Here is an 11,339-nt window from a genome sequence, read left to right on the forward strand (position 1 = left end):
TTCCTAAAAAAAACAGTATGTTCAGAAGAATCTGATTCCATGCTATGGTCAGGGAAACAATTTGCCCCCATTTCTCACCCCTCGCTGCACTCACAAACTTACCAGGGCCCGGTAAGTCGCCGAGGGAGCGTTCTTTCCCTATCCTCTGACATTAGGCGTGGACATGTGACTCGCCCCGGCCAATGGCAGATAGGCAGACAGGAGTGTGCACCAGAGTCCACCTGCGCATTAAGAATCCCTAGTCGATTCCGCACTTCCCCAGGTGGTGGCCGCCCCATCAACCCGGGCCCCAGAATAAACACACATAGAACAGGACCGATTGAGGAGCTGAGCCCTGTGGGACTAGCAGATTGACCTCGGGTGCAACAGCTGAGCTCTGCCCAGACAAGCCAGCCCCCGCAGGCCCACGGAGCCACGGCAACAAGTGATGGCTGTTTTAAGGTACTGACTTTCAAAGCAGTTTGTCATGTAGCGTAGTAGTGCAGCAACAGCTAACCAGGACAAAGGGCTGACTCTACGTTTCAGATGACAGAACTATATAGTAAAGCGCCATTTAGTGTGTCTGTATGCATCCACGTGCCAGGAGTTCAGGATTTCATTTCTTTTTCAAGGGAGCCCAAATTAAAAAGTGTCCCCCAGTGCAGAAATCTCACAGAAGGCCCTACATTTCTTCAGATCCAGGTTCTCCTCAGCCCCCCGCTGCAATGGTGATATGATGTGCCTACGTGGTAAAGATGGCATTATCTGCCTACCTAATCGAAAGCAGTAAGTTGGCCTACTCTGTTTCTAAAAAGAGCCAGGCAAATCATATAGTAAACTTTTGCAATCATTAAAGTATCCAATAAGAGTGTGCCTGTCTGTGTGTGAAGAATCAGACAGTATCAGCACTTTCTACGCCTTTTTTAAAGTAGTTGGAGCCAAATAAATGCAGGAAGTCTTTCTAATTGTGTCCCCGTGATAAGGTTTCACTCTGCGGCCATCCTGAATGAAAACAGCTATCAAGGTTTTGTTTTTTCTTTTCTTTTTTTTTTTTTGAAACAGATAATTTTGATAAGGTTCAAACATTTCCCCAAGAGAGGTCTCTGAACCGCCACTCCCTTTGAAATGAATGAATAAAAATGCATGTATATCACGGACGCCAGGGTTTACAATGACCCTTCTGCTGCCGTAGCGCGGCTGCCGCAAATACATGCAGGACTTGTGTCTGTCCTCGCTCATAAATGCTTTTGGAGGGCAGAGTGCGAGCTCCCATGTACCTTTTCCAGGCTGCTGCAAGTTCAGCCGCGCGGCTGTCATTCCTGAAATGGACGTTCCGTCAGAACAGTCATGCAGAGAGGGAGCGTGGAGAGGCCATGCAGAAGCTGAGGAAGTCAGCGGTGTTTCCATCAAAAGCACTCGGCGATGGAAAACACAAGAGCTGGACTCACAGAAGTCCCATGACACTCAGCTACAAATACCAAACGGGCTGTTCTTTCTTCACGGTTGTCTGTGTTACGAACAACAAGGACACAAAATTCCGCTCTGATCCCATTATCAGTGCACCTTACTTTCTCCCGTTACGTTTCGGGATGTTTTCGGCAGAAGTGATGAGTGGCAACTGGTCTTCTGCCATTGCACTGGAGGGACAGACGGAGTCACTTAAAAGGTGGCGTTTTATGGAGAACAGGTGAGCGGGTGCCTGGATTAGAGACGGGGGCAGGTAGGAAGGGGGTGCCTTCAAAGGGGCAGCGTGAAGGAGTTCTTTAGTGGCACAGGAACAGGTCTGTGTCTTGAATGTGGTGGCAGATATGTCGATCCATGCACGGGGGGAGATTGCACGGAACTACTCTATCTCTCACGCACGCGCATGTCCACCAAGGAACGCGCGTAAAACACCGATGAGATATAAACAAGGTCTGTAGACAAGTTCACAGTGGTGCACCAGTCTCAGTGCCCTGGTTTTGATCGTTACTATCGTCATGTAAGAGGCTATCATCAAGGGAAGCTGGGCAAAGGGTAGCCGGGATCTCTCGGTGGTATTTTTGCAACTTCCTTTGAGTCTACGATTATTACAAAATGAAAGTTTTAAAAGCATCATCTCAAAGGTATCATTTCAAGCCACTTCCCTTTTACCCATCAGCCACTGTGTGGTGGTTCAAGCGCTGAGACTCGGTGGTCGAGCAGACAAGGATTTGAATCCTAGTCCCCCTTCTTACCAGCTGTGTGACCTTGAAACATCTAAACTCGGTGCCTCCATTTCCTCATTTTTTTTTAATTTAAGTTTATTTATTTTTTAAATTTACCNTCCATTCCTCCGTGGAGGGACACTTAGGCTCTTTCCACGTTTTAGCTATTGTGGAGAGTGCTGCTATGGACATTGGGGTACATGTGCCCCTCTGCATCAGCACTCCTGTATCCCTTGGGTAAATTCCCAGCAGTGCTATTGCTGGGTCATAGGGGAGTTCTACTGTTAATTTCCTGCATTTCCTCATCTTTTAAACAGAGATGACATTAGGACCTACCTCACAGGCTTCTTTTGAGGAATTAAATAGCAGAATGTCAAGGGCTTGTGGAAAGCATTCAATAAATATCAGCTGGTATTTTTACTCTAAGTCTGCCTAATTATTTCTAAGAGCTCTCAGTTATTAATTAATTTTGCTGGCATTCAAGCAGATACCAAGTGTCAGGTACATGCCACACGTGGCCAAGGAAACGGAATCCAGCTACACCCGTGGTTCTGGCCTCTGCCCGTTTGGATTTCTCAGCTCTGTAGTGAATATGGTGTTTAGGGAAGCAATTAAAAGCGAGATGAACACTGTGGTGGGGGTACACGGAGACCTTGAGAGGGAACTAACTTGGGAATGAGAGGCTCTTTCTGCAGTCCAGGTTGAAATGGGAGTCCTCACTCGCAACCACTCCTTAACCAAGAGAGATATAAAGGCGAATAACTTTTCACGGAAGGAAGCATGCTTTAACCCATTTTGTGTTGATGTAGAACGTTAGGGAGTAAAGCTCTTTACCCATCAGCCAGAAAAAGAGCCACATCGATTCTTCCTTTTACATTGTTTGGAATATCAATTACATTAGACTATTCTTACGGGCATAGAGGGGGGAGAACCCATCATAGTTAAAATTTATATTAATAAATTTAGACCAAAGCATTTCTGAATTAAGCATGGAGCTCCTCAATGTGAAATTCGTTATGATACATACGTAAAATATATCATGGTCTAGTAAGTGAAGAGTAAGTACTTGAATAGGCTTGTAATATGAATATTTTTCAAGACATGCACACCACATATGGATGGGTTGCCGTAACACATTACTAGTTTAAACGTGCTCATTAAAATAACCCACGGGGGAGAGAAAAGAGACATGCTAAGCAATCTGAAAGTCTTCCACATACTCAGGAATTTAGGGTCTTTCATAATGTAAAGAAGCCCTAAAGAACACCGAACATGCACGGGATGAGCTTTGTGTTTGCAAACTCTCCCCCACTTCTGCCAAAACAAAACAAAAACTTCCGCCCTTCCCTGGGCTGGCCCGAGTCCTGTGAGACTCATCTCGGTGGGCCGCATCTCAATGGATGGGCTGGGCTTGGTAGGAAGAGAGAGAGCCCGTGAAGACCAAGAGGCCAGGGTATTGGCCCTCCCACTCCATGCCTGTTTCTCCATATTCTGACCTGGCTGCAGTCTGCTGGGGCCACATTTCCAGGGTCACTCTGCCTGGGGTGGGAAGTCACTGCATTCTGGTAACACCAGCCCCTCCCCGTGCCCGCGTGGGAACAGCATCCCCACGTTGCTAATGCTTCATGCATTAGCATGGGTTCCCTGAAACGTTGTGGCACATCAGGGATGGTTCATTCCTGAAGTTGAGCCTTTCCGAGTGTCCCGGCTTCTACCTGCTGTGAGTCAGCAGCTAAGGAGAGAGAATGCCTCATCTTTTGAGATCAATGTCAGGACTGTGTTTTACATTTTGCTTAGACCATCAAAGTGACATCAGAATGGGACGGGTGAAGGTCATGCGCATAAATAAATACTCCACAGAAACATATTTCCCAAGTCTTCCAGCAAACTCGACATTCCATTTTCTTGCTAAACTATTATTACCCTGTGGATCTAATTAACACGGCCCTGACACTGCCGAGTAAGGAATCCAGAGCCATGTCAGGAAGTCCTTCCCTGGGTGGAGGGGCACCCACCGGGCTCAGGGGAGCTCCGCAGACGCAGAGCCCAGGTGCCCCACATGCCGGCGAGAAACTTTTAGCCTCTTTATTTTACTTGGACTGACTTACACGTTTCTTTACCAGATATTTCAGTCAGCTGCAGAAAGGGGTCATTCAAAAATATTTTTAAAGTTTATTCATCTGAATGTCTTTTTCTGTTCCCATGGCAACTCTTCCCCAAAGCCACAACTCCAAATTCTTCTGAAAACTTCATTTCAGAAATCTAATTTAGCTGACACTCCACACACTCAAATTATACTATACAAAATAGTTAAGTTAGAAGAGTTCAAGGGATGTGTCAAATAACCAGGGAAGAGGGGAGAAAATCCCGACCAGATTTCATTTCAAATGGTTATGACATCTTTAAAGGGAAGAGGCTTGAGAAACAACGATCATATTTGAAAGAACAAATGAGTCTTATACTTTGTGTAGAACTCATCCAAACTGAGAAGTGGCCCTGATTTGCATCCAAGCTGTCACCATAAGGACAGAGGAGAGAGTGGTACCATATAATGACTGCCAGGAGTCCTTGTTGCTTTATTTGATCTTTATCTTTCAAGTTTTTAAGTATTCAAAATGTCTTTAAGAATAAAAGAAATCAGAAAGGTNCGACTCTTGGTTTCAGCTCAGGTCATGATCCCATCGTTTGTGAGTCTGAGCCCCCAATTGGGCTCTGCGCTGACAACACGGAGCCTGTTTGGGATTCTCTCTCTCTCCCTCCTTTGTTGTCTCTCTCTCTCTCTCTCTCTCTCTCTCTCTCTCTCTCAGCTAGGGGGAGCCATCTCCCTCCTCCTCCTTCCTTTTGCATTTTCCCCCGAGTAGACGTGTCTCTATCACATCCCCAGTGAGTGCTTACTGGACAGAGGCAGACCTTAGCTCCTCACTCACATATGGTCACAGATCCAATGTCCATGCACAGAGGCTTCCTGAGAAACGCTCACATCCTAGCGCAGAGATTATGATTCCTAATTTTAGAACTGGGACTAACAGATTTAATAAACTGGTATTCCAGCGAAATGAGAATAGAGGGAGCAAATTTAGACAAGGCTGTTAGACGCTAATAAATCAAGAAGTCAGATAAATTCTGACACAGAAGAAAAGCCAGGAAATGTTTTAAAAAGNAGTGGGGCTGTCGTGGGAAAAGAATGAGTGGGTCCCTGCCCTGCATGTGCTTCCACATCAGCAGGGAGAGACAGACAAGCAGTCGATGTGTAACAGAATACCAAGGAGTAAATACAAAGGCGGCAGCTAGTGTGATATAATCAGGGGTGATTGAGTGGGGTCAGCAGCACTTTGGAAAGAGCAGCCAGGGAAGGTGACATTTTCTTCTGCAATTTGGAGGCTACAATAAAAGCCTGCNAGGCGGCAGCTAGTGTGATATAATCAGGGGTGGGTGAGTGGGGTCAGCAGCACTTTGGAAAGAGCAGCCAGGGAAGGTGACATTTTCTTCTGCAATTTGGAGGCTACAATAAAAGCCTGCAACACAAAGAACATCTCAGGCAGAAGGGACAGCAAGTGCAAATGCCTCGGGTGGGAACAAGCTGGCCACACTTGAGGAACAGAAGGGACACTAATGTGGCTGGGCAGTGGGAAGGCAAGGGAGAGTCATGGAGGAGGACTTGGAAGGCCAAGGTCACGGAGGAAGAGATCAGGCTCAGTGTCATGGAAACCAACTGTTGAGCTCTATGCGCTGAAATGTCACAACTTCCTTTGCTTTTTAAGAGATCTCACTGGTCCCATGATTAGACTCTAGGGTTACCATGTTGTCTGAGTGTGGATGACCGGTGTGTGGGTTTACGTGACAGCAGCAGAGACGGAAACGAGCGGATGGGTGTGGAGAGTGCCGTGAAGCAGACCCGGCAGGGCTGCCCCCGGGCTGCTCTGGCGTGGGCAGCTCCCTGAGCGGGCAGCCACTTAGTGGGGCGGGAAGGGCCGAGAGCGCCGCGGGTGAGGAGCCAGGGAGACATAGGAAAGCCACCGAAGACTGCATATGACCAGACAACAGCATCACAGCCAAGGTGAGACTCAGGTGCATTTGGCCCAGGGTTATCACAACGCGGGGAACGGGAAAGAGGAAATAATAGAACCTTATTACCAGAAAGGGCTAGGCAAAGAGTAGTATTTGTTTTCCGATGACTGGCCAGACACGCAATAGGAATCTGACGATTTATCAGTTAACAGCAGTGCTTAGGAAGTGGCGTAACGGGTGCGAGATGTGGCTTCCTAAGATGATGGGGGTTCCAGACCAAAGGGACCACATGAAGGAGAAGCTCTGAGAGCAACAGAAGAGAAAGCATGCCATGGGGTGGCGGTGGGGGTGGAAAAGGTACCCACAGTTAGCAGAGCTGTTAATTAAGGGGATTCAATAATCTCCCCTTTATTTGTAACATGCAAAATGTTTGCTTTCATGAGGAGACAGACGACAAGCTGATGGCTACAAAAGTGAATTCCGGGCCGTGCAGCAGGTCAGTGGAAGTCCTGCACAATCTCCTAAGATGTCTACACTGGCAGTGCTGATGGATGATAACCGATTCGTATCAGCTCAGCCCTGCAACAGTGCCCAGCTCAGGGTGCCTTCAGAATTGCCAAAGAATGTCCCCTAATCAGCACCACTGAATTAAGTGAACTTAATGGCTTCAAAGTCTTTGGAAACCAAATGTTCATAGAGAGCACATTTGGAAACTCTCCTACGAAGACCTTAACCATCTGTGGTACAGAGAGGCTCCCTCTCGGGGTAGGCGGCTTAGACCTTCCAGTGACTTCCTTAAGGAGGGGTTAACTAGAGCCAGGGAACAGTCAGCATTTAACGTCGAGGCTGTGGTTGAGAGCAGAGACGGTGAGGCAAGTGCACCAAAGAGGAAGTGAGGTCAGCCACGGGGGAGTTCAGAAGTGGACCCGTCCACGGCACGGCCGTGGCTGCACCTTGACAGCTGGGCTCCACAGGGATCGGTGCCAGGTCACAGTCTAATGACCCTGCTTTCTGTCGCGCCTCAGCGAACAGAACATGTGTCACCCACATATAGATTTATGTTAGCCGGAGGCGTCATGAAACTTTCTTCTTGTTCCCCTTTCACAGAAGGGGATGAAAGCAAGTGTGTGACTCCAGGGAGCTGCTTCGGATAAAAGTATTCAGAGAACTTCTCCAAAGTGCCTCTGATCATTTGTTTGAAAACTAAGGCTCAGCTCGGTAATTCTACTGAAGGAGTCACCATACTTGACTGCATGAGTTGTCATGAAATTAGACATGTGTTGCATGATCTTGACAGACAGGCAAGGTTTGTAATGTTTTGTTTGTGGTTAACGGACGAAAGCATACGAGGATTGTTGGGGAAGGTAGGCTAACGTAATCTCTAACCCAGGCCAAGCAACCTAACTCTGGGCGATCAGCAAAAGCAGGAGAACACTGTTAAAGCTGTGATTGCTGAAATGGAGTCACCCATTACTCTGTCCCCAGCACTTGTGCTGTGTTGAGCCTCTCTCTGAGCCTCTGCGTCGGCCTCCCTCCGAAGTTCTGCATGATCACTGAATAGTATACATACTATTCACCACATTTACCACGTCTTCTCCTTTCAGATCTTCTTATTACACCGTAATCGTCACCTCTTCTTAAAAACATGCACGAAAAATCACACACACTAGTGGGTCTCAAGTGGCAGCGATTTTGCCCCCCAGGCGACATTTGGCAATGTCTAGAGACATTTTTGGTTGTCACAACTGGGGAGGAGGTGCTATGCTATTGGCATTTAATGGGTAGGGACCAGGGATGCTGCTAAACATCCTACAGTGCGCAGGACAGCCCCACCACAAAGAATTATCCTGTCCAAAATGTTCATGTTGCGGAGGCTGAGAAACCCTGAGAAAGACAGAAAGACATGGCATTGAACTCAACAGACACCTTAAAATTTGGGTTTTGTCTACACCCATCCGACGCAAGAGCTATTTGGCCACGCGAGTCAACAATGTGGAAATTATTGATTCATGCATTTTATCCTTGACCGACTCACTGTAGCATCTCAATGGCGCATCCACACGAAGACTGGCTGGTTCCATGTCCTAAGTATCTCTCCAGCGTGCTAACTGCCCTCCATCTCCAGCCAAGCTGCCATCCTATGTAGGTCATCCTTCTCTCATCTCTCTCTGGCCCAAATACCAGGATCCACTCTGGCTCCTCCTCACGCTCCCCTCCATCCCGGGCTCAAAGCAGGCATTTCAAAATGCAAAACTGATCGGGTCACCAGAAGGCGTCAAGGACGGCACCCAGCTGGAAGGATGGAGTCACCACACACCAAATGTGGGAAAACCGTGGGAGAAGAACATTAGCTGCTAAAACGCATTATGATGATAAAACAAGCGGACGGTTGTGCTATGCTGTGGGCAAGCGTAACACTACATAAATGCGGGGTGCTCTCGTCTACTCGAGTGTTTGTGTCTCTCTCCTTGTGATCATTATAACCATTTAAAAGGAGGAGTGAAGAGTCCATAGCAACTCTTAACATTCTCACTATTTAATCATCTCTTTGGAAAACTGGCCAAATAGCTGGCACACAACAGGCACTGCACGAATGTTTGGTGAGTGAATAAAATGTGAGCTGCGAATTTCTTACAGGCAGTCTCGCCTTGGACAGATGAAAAAGCGTTAAATGCCTGCCGTGTGGATTATACCTCAGAGTGGGCAAGAGGTACTAAGAACACACAGAGGGTAATTCTTTTTCCAGGAAGACGCAGACTAAAGAAAAGCCCCCAAGCCCCAGGACAACACGCAGTGGGGCAGAACCACGTGGAGCAAAGGAAGTGGAATATTTGTGCTAAAAGGCAAAACAAGCTTTTGAAATTAACCTAAACCAGTCTGTGGGCAGCGAACGAAGAGAGCGGCGCTAGAATAGATACTGAGCCATAGAGGGTTATGTTAAAATGAAAAGCGATGGGTCACACTTAATAAAGAACATTCTTTTGACTTGTGGCTGATACAGAGCTCCTGAATGCTGCCGCTTCGTCTCCCTAAAGTACGCACGAAAAACTTCAGAGGAGCCGGGTGACTTCTTCCAACCTGAAAGCCGACAAATTCCCTCTGGAATCTTCTTTTTTATAATCCCAAAGCAGAAAATATGCATGTGGGGAATCTGCGCTAGAATAAAGGGCTATTTTATCAGCAAATCTTCAGAGTGCAAGAGATGTTAGCATTAGCTTGACTCTAAGCTTAGACTTTTAGCAGAATGAAACAGTTGAATGGAAATAATTTCTAAATTGTTGTGGGATGTATTTGCATAATTGAGGCAATAATCATTCAAAGAATGAATACACTTTTTAAAGTTTATTTATTTTTGAGAGAGACAGAGAGAGAGAGGCAGAGAGGCAGAGAGAGAGGGAGACAAAATCCTAAGCAGGCTCTCCAATGTCAGCACAGAGCCCGACATGGGGCTTGAACCCATGAACCGTGAGATCATGACCTGAGCTGAAATCAAGAGTTGATGCTTAACCAACTGAGCCCCCCAGGCGCTCTGAATAGATTTTTTTTTTAAATTAAGCAACCACTTCTCACCTTTCCTCCTCTACCTTTTAAGTGGCATAGAGACCTCAGACTGCAAATCAAAGGGCACCAGCACACAGTTCAAAATCCAGAAGAGGTGGTGGGATAAGATGCCGACCACGCATAAGGAGCAGACTCTAGATCCTTCAGTGCAAAGGAGCCTCTGCTGAAAATGGATGAACCTTAATATGACTTTAAAAGGAAAATCACTGAGCTGCAAGTGTCTCCAAATAAATGAACGAGCATTAGTAACCTACTAGTAGATTCCTTGTCANGCATTTTGGAGGACAGGAATTCCAGACGGATATCTATCAGCCTAATTATAAATACTGCTGATTCTTGTCTTCATTTTATGCCTGCCTCTCTCCGATTTGAAAGCAGCACACACAATCTCAGCAGTGAAAATCATGTCAAGGAAAACTCAGTAAAGTAGCAGATGGCAGAACAGTCGCAACAGCCCGTCTCAAAAGATCACAACTCACNGGCTGTCTGCCGGCCTCAAGCAGGCAGCATTCAGAACCTTCAGAAGGAGTACTCAGTCCTCAGAAACATCTCTCCTCTTTCTCAAAAATAAACTCAATCTAGAATCTGGATTTGGTCAGTCAGTCATTAACCTTGAAATCTCGACTCCTTCTTTAAAGGGGGAAAAGCCCATGAGCTCTGAGTCTGTGGTATCTGTCCTGCGGCCCCGTGTCCGGCGCAGTGGCTAGCACACAGTAGGTCCCCAAGAGGTATTTGTTCAGACACTGAGTCAACAGGGAGGAGAGATGTCACGGCAGACCCCCTAGCGACCTCTTGTTTTCATCAGATAATGTGCAACGTTCCGTCCTGCCACAAACTCTCAGGGAAATGCACACCCTTTTTTCCAGAAGCAAACTGGCTGCACCCCAAAGTGCTCTGCAGCATTTTCTCTGGAGAGTCTGCTCCCCACACGCTCTGATCACGGAGCAGCCCTGCCTCCCGTCCAGTTCTATTCTCGCTCTTGCAGCGTATCTTGAATGGGCGAACGTGGGCCTGGCCCCAGGAGCCCCCATTTCTCAGCCCTGGCCAGCGAGGAGGCAGCAGGGCCCAGCTTCTGGCCCCCAACGCAGTGCCCACCGCGCGGGGCAAAGGAACGCAGGCTCCCCCGGTGGGGGCTCCCATTCTAAGGTGCACCCGAGTTTCTATGCAGGTGACACTTGGGGGTGACGGACGCGACACCCTGCACCCCCTAACCCCGACCGAGGACCTCCGGGGAGGCACGGACCCATCAACCCCGCTCTGGCCCTTCCCAGGCTGGCCAAGTGGCGCCCCCTGTCGCCTCTGCGCGCGCCGGGACACTCACCGCGTAGTGCAGCTGCGNCAGAGGGCTTGCAGGACCTAGGCGTGTCTGGGGAACCCGGCTAGAAGCGGGAGTCCTGAAGAATCTGCTGGAACGCCGGGACTGGCGACGCGGCCGGGCTGAACCTTAGCTGGGGGGTGGGGGCAGTGCTCAGAGCGCCGCTGTGCCTTAGTTCTTAGGTGCAAATCGGCAAAGGACACGGCAAGAGGTTTGGAAACAGAAGACACACACACTCTTTGCAAACGCTGCCGGACGGTCCAAGTAATTTTTAGCACGCAGTGGAGCTT

The 11,339-nt window shown here is 48.0% G+C and overlaps 1 protein-coding gene across 1 annotated transcript in view; it reads right to left on the minus strand.

Moving 5' to 3' along the window:
* ARHGAP6 (Rho GTPase activating protein 6) overlaps positions 1-11,066 on the minus strand; it is a 235,976-nt gene extending 224,910 nt beyond the window's left edge. The window contains exon 1 of the mRNA XM_077761402.1: positions 11,056-11,066. The gene's annotated coding sequence lies outside the window, so the exon portion shown is untranslated. The remainder of the gene's footprint in view (positions 1-11,055) is intronic.
* Positions 11,067-11,339: the final 273 nt, after the last annotated feature.

This window comes from Crocuta crocuta, unplaced genomic scaffold (assembly GCF_008692635.1).
Source record: "Crocuta crocuta isolate KB4526 unplaced genomic scaffold, BGI_CrCroc_1.0 scaffold224, whole genome shotgun sequence".
Lineage (NCBI taxonomy): Eukaryota > Metazoa > Chordata > Mammalia > Carnivora > Hyaenidae > Crocuta > Crocuta crocuta.